Here is an 11,386-nt window from a genome sequence, read left to right as displayed (position 1 = left end):
AGAGAGAGAGAGAGAGAGAGAGAGAGAGAGAGAGAGAGATAGATAGATAGAGAAAGAGAGACATCGATGATTATTATAAGCAACACCATAGCAGAGTCTCGTAATACGGGACCCAAACGTTGCTGTAGGTCCATAGCTTCTTTCTCGCTCTGACGATCGCTCTGTCTCTATATATACATCTCTCTTTCTCTCTTTTTTTCTCTCTCGTCCTAACGGCTGTAAAAAATGATTCTCGCGGCGAAAGACATGTAAATTTATGAAGGCCCAACCAGTCGGGGCCCCCTTACACATCCGTCCATCCGTGCCACCCAGACACGCACGCATTGTTATGCTAACAATTAATTAATGTCGCTTTAATTGTGACTCGACGATACTCCTGGCACATCGTTTCCTAACACTTTCTATCTCTTTCCCTTTCCTACAAAACCCTTCGCTAGCTAGCTAGTTTCTAACCCAACATCGACCACGTCGTTATATTCACGATCAATCAGTCCTTTGTCTTCTACAATATTATCTTTTTCTTTTCTTTTCTCTTATTTATTTATTTATTTATTTATTTATTTATTTATTTATTTATTTATTTATTTACTTATTTATTCGTTCAAAATTTATTCGACATTTTAATGACACGAATTATACGAATTATTCGTAGCGACAATTTTATTTTCGCTTGGAGATGATCTTAAAAATTATTAAGAGAAAAGAGTGGGGAAAAAAAGAAAAAGAAAGAAAAGAAAAAATAAGGCGTTCGATCGATCAATTCCGTTGACAAGGTGATATGATTCATTGACGCGCCAATACGTGGGGATGATTCAGTCGTAGATAATAATTAAAACGTTGCCACTATTGCCGATTATTTTATACGACGACGTCGTCGTCGTCGTCGTCGTCGTCGTCGTTCTCGTCGTTCTTGTCGTTCTCATCGTTCTCGTCGTCCTCGTCGACGTCGACGTCGACGATTAGAATTATTCATATCGTTGCACGGAAAAAATACGAGACGAAGAACGAGGAAAGCGTTAGTTAATTTCTTAGTAATGTAAATGAGTCTCGTTTAATTGGTTTCTCTTGTTCGTATCTACGCTTTTTCCAAGCAATTATAGCGTTTCTTTGTAAAACCATTGTGATTGTATCTCGCAATCAGAGGAGATTCGTTTGGCATCGATTATCGATCATTCTTGTAATTAACGCAAACGCGAAGGATAGAGATCGTCGTTCGAAAGAACGCTTGTTTTCATTTGCGTTTTATTTTTCTTTTTTCTTTCATCTTTTTTTTTTAATTTTTTTTCTCTCTCTCTCTCTCTCTTTTTGTCTTTACAAATAAAAATTATCATAAGAAAATTCGTTTACTGGCAATCATCCTTTTTTTTGTATTTCTCTGTTTTAGGACCTAAGGGAGAAGAGGGAGCGTAGATGAGTTCTGCTATCTGCGTTCTCGGTAAGTCATCTCGAGAGATAGTAAAAAAAAAAAAAAAAAGAAAAAGAAATATATATACATATATATATATATATCTTTACATACATATACTTACATATAAATGTATACATAAAGATGGTTAAACGAGAGTGGTTGTGAAAAGAAGTGTGGGACCGGTTGAAAAAATTAAAACGATTCTCTTTATCGATTCTCGACAAAGATAGAACGATAGTGGATTACAAGCGCTTGTGTTGCGACGGTGGTCGAGAAATCGTCGTCGAGAAAAAATTCAAATCGACCGACCGACCGACCAACCGACCGACCGACCGACCGACCGACCAACCGACCGACCGACCGACCAACCGACCGATCGACCGACACGTTGTTGGATACGCGAGGACGTGTCAGAATTCGTCTGAAATTTAAATATCGCGAGAAACGAATACGATGCATTATAAACGACGATCCGTGCAAAGGAAGAAGATGCCATCAAAAGGAGAGTTGGTCGTACTTGTACGATAAGTCTCGGTATTTTCGAAAGAGACGAAGAGAGCGAGAGTTTGTATCTCTGTCTATGTCCAATGTGTATGTGTTTATAGGTGTGTCTGTGCTCTCCTGTGCATGTACATACCTATGTATGTACGAGAAAGAGAAAAAGAGAGAAAGAGAGAAAAAGATAGAGACTCGTGGTGCTGGACTGCCTTCTCTCTTCCCCATAAATACGGATTTAGTCGCGCGGTTTACGAGCGAAAACGTGTCGAGCTTCGCGAGCGTACCCCCGTGCCTAAATTATTAAAGTCGTAAACGATCGAAATCGTCGTTAAGCGCCGCGCGAAGAAACCCATCGTGGCTCTCTCGGCTTCGTTCGCGTCCTCTCGACGGATCGTTTTTCTCCCGGTTTCATTGTTAGGTTCAACCAAGTTAAAGGTGTAGATCCGAGACGGCACAACGCTGAGACGGTACCACGACACCATTTCTACGATGGATTTCCAAGAACGACCTAGAGAAAGAAAGAGAGAGAGAGAGAAAATCTTGCTCGTACTCCATTCTTATGTATTCGACGACTACTTAATCCCGTCGGCGATCCTTCCTCTAAATCGTGACAAACGCCATTTTGTTGTCTACATGATGTCAAATCGTCATTCATTCCTCACTTGAAACATTTTCAACTCTTCTCATAGAAGTTAGATATTTTAGGGTTGAGGCAATTTTATCTATACGTACGTAAGTTAAAGTCAAATCACAAGTTTAAAATTCTTCAATGTTTTCCGATAAACGTGGATATCGAAAAGAGTTCGAAGAAAAACTCGTTTCTTCTTCATCGCCTTCTTCTTCCTTTTCTTTTCTTTTTTTTTTCTATTTCTTTTTTTTTTTTTTTTTAAATTTAATTTATGCAAAAATTTCTTCGGATCATTAGTTCCTCGGATCGTTAATTCATTATTTCATTCCACCTTACCATGCTAATCGTGGGTTGATGAAAAATAAGAACGATTATGCTCTTTGATAACTTTATCTTGAAATATTTATAAAACATGCTCTATTAAGAACGAGTAGATAAAGATATATTTTGCTTAATAATAATAATAATAATAATAATAATAATAAAAAAAGAAATGCAATGGAATAAAATAAACGTAAAGAGAGAACCGAAGGGACAGACTCTCTGACGATGACAAAGACAGACAGAGAAAGAAAGAGAGAAAGAGAGAGCATTTAATCGTGAACTTTCGAAAGCATGAACCTAACGTTGATTAGAGTAGTCGTTAAAAATGGCGTGACGACTCGCGAGTGGTTCTTAGATTAAATTCTCTTATACTCATGCGCATCGCGTTTCGTCGCAGTGTAATACTCCTCCGTCCCCTCCTTCCTCTCTCTCTCTCTCTCTCTCTCTCTCTCTCTCTCTCTCTCTCTCTTTCTCTCCCACTACTACTACTTCTTCTTCTTCTCCCTCTCTCCTTCTCTCTCTCTCTCTCTCTCTTTCTCTCTCTTTCAAAGGTCTATATAGGTGGAATAATTTATCTAATTGCAGCTCGGTTCGCGCGCCACGCGAGCGCTCGGCTACCGTGATGATTCCTCGAGGAGAGCCTCTGCTGCTTCCTTTCGTCGATGGAGGTAGTAGCCTCCTTACTTTGTAATTTATCGTTCTCTTCTCCTTTTTTCGCTCCTCTTAGGAGTTCGAGGGTATTCCGCATTAAAGATTTCCTCGCTCGTTGCAGTAAAAGAAATAAGAAAAAAAGAAAGAAAGAAAAAGGAAAAATAAATAGGTGGGCGCGCGCGCTTCACACACAGACACACATACATACACTCGTATACAAAAGCATGCACAGATAGTTACACACACACACACACATACACACGTGTACATACACGTAGACATTGTATAAACGAAGAGTTAAGAAAGAGAAACGCGGGATTGCGTGTAACGACGATATGCGCGATCTATAGCACTTCTTACATCAAAGGAAGAATGGAGGGAGGGAAAGAGAGAGAGAGAGAGAGAGAGAGAGAGAGAGAGAGAGAGAATGAGAGAGAGGGGGACGAAAGCGCTTAATTCGTCTGCAAACGGCCTCTCTAATTCGAGCGAACGAATAAAAGGATAGATAGATAGATAGATAGATAGATAGATAGGTATTAGAGAGGACAGTAGTAGAGACTCGAAAGAGAAAGAGAGAGCTCGTATTCTCGATCGATAAGACGATTTATACTATACTATACTAACTAACGTAAACGCTTTTTTTTTTCCTCGTCGAACTCATTACTAATAGACTCGTACATCGTTCCTTAAAGTATTCTTTTTCTTTTCTTCTTCTCTCTTTTTCTTTTTTTTTTCTTTTTTGTTTTTCTTTCTATATTCCTTTTTCCTTCTTTAATCTCGTCGTAATTCAACGATGACAAAATATAAAAATATTTTTCTTCCTTCTTCTTCTTCTTCTTCTTCTTTTTATTCTTATTTTTCTTTTTTTTTTTTTACAACAACACTCATCTCGTTAACTTAAATTTCATTATAATTTTTTACGATATCTTCACTTAAGTAACATCGATTTACGCGGAACTCAATCCCATCAAGATCGAAAAGAGAAGTCGCGCGCGCGCGCGTTCGCTCGCGCGAGAGAGAGAGAGAGAGAGAGAGAGAGAGAGAGCTACAACGTCGAGAAGTCCTCCTCCTCCACCTCCTCCTTCTCCTCCATCTTCACCACCTACGTTGTCGAGGACGTCCTGATTTACGAGCAAGAAATGATCTCGAGAGCTCGCCTCGTTCCGCTCGTTTCAATGCGCAACGTTCGAACCGTTCCAATTTGCATCTCGGCGCGCATTAGCAACAAAATTGCAAGGAAAGTTCTCGCGTTAAAGGAATATCGTGATATCTGGGAGCTTCAGGAAAGGGAGAAGGGTTAGGGGATAAGATGAAAAAAAAAAAAAAATCGACGACGATATTTACGACTTTACGAATCGTATTATTTATATCATTTTCGAACTTTAAATCCGACGCTTTCTTTTTTTTTTTACTTTCTTGCTTCTTTTTTCTTGTTCTCGAAGCAACAAAACCGCATGCAAAAAGAATAAAGATGATATTGTCGGATTTGTAATAGATAAGATAAAAGGAATGCTAGAAAATAGAAGAAAATAGATGAAGATGATATTGCGCAGAACGTAGGCATTAACAATAAGAGGATGACTGTAAAGAAGCGAAAATCAATTTGCAATTTAAATCCAGACGTATACCTATATGTATGTATTTATGTATGTATTTATGTATGTATGTATATATACTTGGCCGCAGGTCATTCGATTTCCTAGATCACTCGTTGATGTTGCTCTTGCACGAGATGATTTTGCTGCGAGAAAGAGAGAGAGAGAGAGAGAGAGAGAGAGAGAGAGAGAGAGAGAGAGAGAGAGAGAGAGAGAGAGCAAAAGCAAGAGCAAGAGCATCGATCGATTCGATAACGGGCGTGCCGACGTTTGCGATAGATCGAGGCGAGATCGAAAGTTCTTCGATTGCATTGAAATTTTATCGAGGTTTCTGACCTCGAGAGAGTCAGTTTCCTTTTTCTTTTTCTTTTTTTTTTTTTTTTTTTTTTCATTGCGTAGGGACCTACCTAGGTATATGTAATATGTACGATCGAATGAAATTGATTATAGATCGTAATTCTCGGAGAAACATGTCGGAATATCATTTTTTAATATTTAACTTTCTTTTTTCTTCTTCCTCTCTTCATCGTTCTTTTCGTGTTCGATCTGATGTAGAAAAAAAAAAAAAGAAAAATATGCGAGAAGAAAACGATAGAAAAAGAATGTGGGTAGGTATCCCCTGTAAAAGGGGATAATGTAACAAGTGTTTTTTTTTTCTTTCTGCGAACAAAGTGTATTCCCTTACAAGGGTGGGAGTGAGGTAGGTAGATAAGTAGGGAAAGAAAGGGCGGACCTAAAAAAGAAAAAAATGTCCAAAGAATCTCGCACTAATTTCTTCTACAGATATTCCCACTTCGAAAAACGGACACCTTGATCCCCGTATTAAGAGAGATTTCGAGGGATTTCGTAACGTGGAAAAACTTTGTCTCGACAAAACTCGAGAAACTTTCACGCGCGGTCACCAGACGATTGCGTTCAGTATGATCATTTTTTCCCCTTTCTTCTTCTCTCTCTCTCTCTCTCTCTCTCTCTCTCTCTCTCTCTCATAACTTTTAACATTTTTTCTTAACTTTACGAATTTTTATCGTAACTATTTATTTTCTTTCTCAAATAATGTACTAGAAATCGTCGATGCATTCGAATAAGATGCAACGTTAATGACGATGATAATGATAATGATCATAAGAACAATAACAGTTATTATTATTAAGAAAATATTTAAAGTATAAAACTCAAAAAGTAATATTTCCGTTAACAAGGAGACGCAAACGTTCGGCTTATTTCCAATCGCAAGGTTAACCTTTTCTTCACGCGTATCCTTCGTCCTTATTCCTCGTAAGGACCGACTCGTAGAAACGATTCGAACAAAGAAACGGGGCGGCCACCCCTTCTGGTGCGCCTGCTCTCGAACGATGCCGCCCGTTATGCATCCAAAGACCCCCCTTCGATCCTCTTTCTCTCTCTCTCTTTCTCTTCTACCCGTCCTTACCATTCTCCTGCTCCCGTGTCGATATTTCCCTATCGATTGATCCGCAAGGAGGCACCCTCCGGCTACCACCCCGGTGGCCTTCCGTAGCTCCTTTTCACCCTCCCACCAACCCTCCTCCTTCTCCGTCTCCTCGTTCGTTTTCCCTCTGTCCTTATCTACTTCTCCCTTGCTGTCGTATCGGCTTCTGTCTCTTTCTATCTATCTATCTATCTACTTCTTCCTTTCTCTCTCTCTCTCTCTCTCTCTCTCTCTCTCTCTCTCGCTCGCTGTTTCTTCTTTCTTCCTCTTTTCTATCCTTTTTTTTCTATTCCTTTTTTTTCCCCTTAGAACGAATTGATGTCTCAAAGTCACGAATAAAAGACTCAATTTTACTTAAATCTATTTTATTTAACTCTAATTTTAATGACAAAGGAGAAATTTTAATCGGGAAATTATGAAGATGGACGAGCGAGACTTATGGAAATCGAATCGAGATCGTAATTATTTTCGTCTGAAAAGATGATTGAAAGATTGTTAATGTTTATTTAATTATTACACTCTTTTTCTAACGCACGCACATACACACATACAAATACACGTATACGTACGGATAGATAGTTGGATTGATTGAAAAAGTTATAAAGTTGAATTAGGGTGTAACACAGAAACACGCATATACGTACGATACGTTCTTTCATATACATACACACGTGTATCACAAGAAGAGACTCATTTGAAATTATTGATGTTACATTAGGTAATACATCGAGTACGTTAGTCGAGAGTAATTTCTCTCTCTCTCTCTCTCTCTGTTTCTTTCTCTCTCTCCGATGTGAAAACAGCTTTGTTCATTAAAGCCGTCTTCGGCAGGTACGATTCGCGGCCATTATCCCAAAGAATATTCGAACGTCGACCTTTGGTAGAAGGGCCCTCGGGACGATTCGATCGGTTCGATTGGGGCCCCCATCGAGACTCTCTCTCTCTCTCTTTCTCTTTCTCTTTCTCTTTCTCTTTCTCTCTCTCTCGGCTTCGTACAAAGGGACGCAAACGCAAAATGAAAATCTACTCTGGTCGCGCAACGAAGAGAGCTCGTTCGTTCCACCACGTGGCAAAAGAAGGTTGCCAAGTCCGCCGTGAAATCAGTTACGAAATCACGGGGTCCCATTGGCAAGAAATCTTCCCTCCCAAGCAGCCCTCCCTTTTTCGGCTCGATCATTAATTTGTAACGAACCGGCGCCGCCTGTTATTATCCTACGGTTACGCGATCGCGTGATTACTCACACGAAGCCTTTCCATGTGACTCTCATGGATAAGAGAAGACAAGACCATCTTCTTCTTCTTCTTTTTCTTTTTCTTTTTCTTATTTATCTTCTTCTACTTCGTCTTCGTCGAATAATCTTCGCTCGAATGCCGAAATAATCGGATTACTTTCGTCATTCGGAAATTTATTAAAAACAACTGTAGACGTCTCTCCATATTAAAATTCACTCTCGATCGTATAGATCGTAACGAATCTCGATCTCGATCTCGATCTCGATCTCGATCTCGATCTCCCACAGCTCGAATCTTAACAAACCATACCGATGACACGAGATTAGGTATCTAAGTGCGTTTAGATGGGTATTCGAGATACGATAAATAATCGACTACAGGGGAAGGAGTAATTAGCGTGGAAAGAGAGAAAGAATTAACGAGACTTACATATGTATCTACACACAGATATATACCTACAAGCATATACACATATATAGATATACGTGTACGTATATATCTCTTGGAAATTAGATCGCATGTCCCGCGGGCAAGAACGCGGTTCTCGTTGTGTTCTCCCTTCAACTTGGTCGGCTTTCCATTCGCCATCGTGTTCGTGAGAAAACACGTGCTTATTTATTCACGATCGAAAAGGGTAAAGAAGGAATTTATGGGTTATGCGTTCGATTCGATAACTCGCGCTCGCATTATAGATTTTTATTTCGATCGTAAGAAAAGTACGATTCATTTTTGTATACGCGTTTATTACGCCTAACACATAATATAGATCGAGTATCGGTCTCGTTTTTCACGAACTTTTCCGTGACAGTTCGATGCTTATTATTAAATAGAAAGTAGAAAGCAAATCGGACGACGGCTTATAGATCGCTCCGTTGGAGACGAAACTTTCTACGATAGATTTCATTAAATCGTACGTTCGTACACTTGTCAACGCTATTCCCTATTTTTCTTCCTTTTGTTTCTTCTTTATTTCTTCATTTTTCCCGATCGCCATAGATCATTCTTATTATTTTTGCTTTTCTCTTACTTTTCCTTTTTATTTCATTTTTCCTTTTACATCGAATCTTATACTTCGTCGCTATTAAAGTTATCACGATCTCTTTTGATTTATGTAGAAATTATTATCGAGCGATACAAACGAACGAACGAACGAACGAACGAACGAACAAAAATATACGTACGTACATGATGTATGCGTGAAGAGAAGAACGAAATTATTCGATTAATCGACAAAGTGGTAGCGACACTAAGGCACACGAGATATCGATTATCTCTTCGCGGAAAGACTCTTGACTTCGATCTAGAGTAGAAGAACTAGCTTCGACTGGCTCGAATGTCGAATTGAAAAAAGTGCAAGTTGAAAAAAGTCTCCTTTTCGCTAAAAAAAAAAAAAAAAAAAAAAGAAAAAAAGAAAAGGAAGAAACCCTAACGAATACTTTACCCTTTGGCGACGAAAGCCTGTAACGATCCTTTTTATCTTTGCTTCTTCCTTTTTACAAAATTACTGGCTACCGCGATAACAACGATAGCGTTCACTTTACGTGTAACTCGCTTAAACGAACGTGTCGAACGTGGTGCGTGCCTCTTGGTTGTAGTTGTGTTACTTTTCCTAGAAGGTTCGCAAACCTTCGTGTATATATATATATTTTTTTTTGTATGCGTGTGCGTGTGTATGTGTGTGTGTGTGTGTACGTGTGAGGGTGGAGGAAAGCTCGAGGAAAAATTGTAACGACCCGGTGACACCTGGCGTCGCGAAACGCGTTCACCTAACTCGATTACTTCGCTTTCGTTTCCACTCTTGAATCGACTTCCTGTGTGAACGACAATGTATATACGTGTGTATATATGTATAATATATGTATCTACCTATGAAAGAATACAGGAACTAAAGCAGGTGCGTTGCACGACGTCGATCCGTTAATATTTCTCTTTCCTGGAAATTATTTCCGTCTTCTGTAAAAATCGAACAAAGATTTATATACATACGTAGATACGTACATGTATACATATATGTATGTATGTATGTATGTATGTATGTATGTATGTATGTATGTATAACTTTTTATAATTCGTCCGATGACACCTATTTTTTCTTCTTCTTCCTCTTTTCTCTCTCTCTCTCTCTCTCTCTCTCTCTCTCTCTCTCTTTTTTTTTTCTTTTCTTCTCCTTACATAATTAATGGGATGAGAAGCGTTCGATGTAAAAGGAAAAGAAATAAATGAAAAGGAACGAGAAAAAAGAAAAAGGAAAAAGAAAAAAATTAAGTAAAAAGAATGACGAGCAAACGCGATAAGAAAGTTATGGGTGGAAATTAAAACGTGCACTAATATGCGCGAGCTTATTAGCCGAAGTACGCGTTGATCGTTAATACGACGAGTCATCGAACGGACCAAACTCGAACGGGAAGAAAGTTTAACGTCCAAGAGAGATTAATTATGATGGATGAAACGTTAACGGCTTAGTCGTTACGGACTACCGATGATGATTCTACTTTTCCGTAGAGCAAACTCGAACTCGTCCGAGGGCGGCGAATATCATCGAGAGTTCATATCGAATACATCGAAATATATCTATATGTATGAGTACGTATGTACATGTAGATATATACATTATACGTAGATATACGTTTACATATGCATATATATATATATATATATATATATATATGTATGTATGTATGTATGTATGTATGTATAATATGTAGTAATTTGTAGGTAGACGAAAACGAGCGACATAGAGCGATATTTGCAAAAGACAAGGAGGAAACTAGCTCGACGTATATTCAGCGAGCTATATCGAAGGTAATTAAGTGCTGACCCCACCGTAATTTCATTATCAGCATCGTTCTACTACGAACGAACTGGGGAAATCGGATTACCCTGCGAGCGAGTCATTCTCTCTCTCTCTCTCTCTCTCTCTCTCTCTCTCTCACTCTCACTCTCACTCTCTTCATAGTACGAATACGTACTCGCTAACGGCTAGTAGTAAGTACCTAGAGGTAGCTTTTACGTAGGTGTAAGAGAAGCCGCTTTCGTGTTACCGCAAAGCCCGCAATTATACGTACGTTGTAATTAGAAAATCTCTGGAAATCTCTTTGGGGCCTTGGTTTCTTTGGAGCCTAGGCTCTCTTATCTTTACGAATGCAACTCACCTACAAAACGAGGCAAATATCTGTCGTATCGTGATCTTTAATTACATGGGGAGTTGGGCGAACTGCGGGTGGAGAAATAAATGAAAAGTATTAAGGGAGATCGAAAAAGAAAAGAGAAAGAGAAGAGAACAAACGAGAACAATTCGCTAATTCGTCGTTCTGTTGATTTCCTTTTTTTTTTTTACTCGAGGATATACCAAATCATAAGAGTTTAACATCGACAATGAATCTCGAGTCAACGCTACAACTTTTTTCTAACCTTTATGAATATACTATATATATATATATATATATATATATATATATATATATATATATATATATATATAAGTGCGCACATATACGTATTATATATATAATCAAAGTCTCTACGTTCTCCTTCGGAGTTATTATACGACGGCATGGATTGTTTTAAAAATCGTTATTAGCCCGTTACCGATGTCGTGAAGG

The 11,386-nt window shown here is 38.7% G+C and overlaps 1 protein-coding gene across 8 annotated transcripts in view; it reads left to right on the top strand.

Annotated features, from left to right (window-relative positions):
• The window catches only part of LOC122628649 (zinc finger homeobox protein 3), a 269,125-nt gene that overhangs the window by 31,155 nt on the left and 226,584 nt on the right, over positions 1-11,386 (top strand). For 7 of the 8 annotated variants that reach the window (XM_043811122.1, XM_043811121.1, XM_043811126.1 and 4 more), the window contains one exon: positions 1,385-1,435. The exons of the other annotated variant lie outside the window; for it this stretch is intronic. The gene's annotated coding sequence lies outside the window, so the exon portion shown is untranslated. The remainder of the gene's footprint in view (positions 1-1,384; positions 1,436-11,386) is intronic. 8 annotated transcript variants of the gene reach the window in all.

This window comes from Vespula pensylvanica, chromosome 4 (genome assembly GCF_014466175.1).
Source record: "Vespula pensylvanica isolate Volc-1 chromosome 4, ASM1446617v1, whole genome shotgun sequence".
Lineage (NCBI taxonomy): Eukaryota > Metazoa > Arthropoda > Insecta > Hymenoptera > Vespidae > Vespula > Vespula pensylvanica.
The sequence above is the reverse complement of the archived record's forward strand: the minus strand, read 5'-3'. Positions and strand labels throughout refer to the sequence as shown.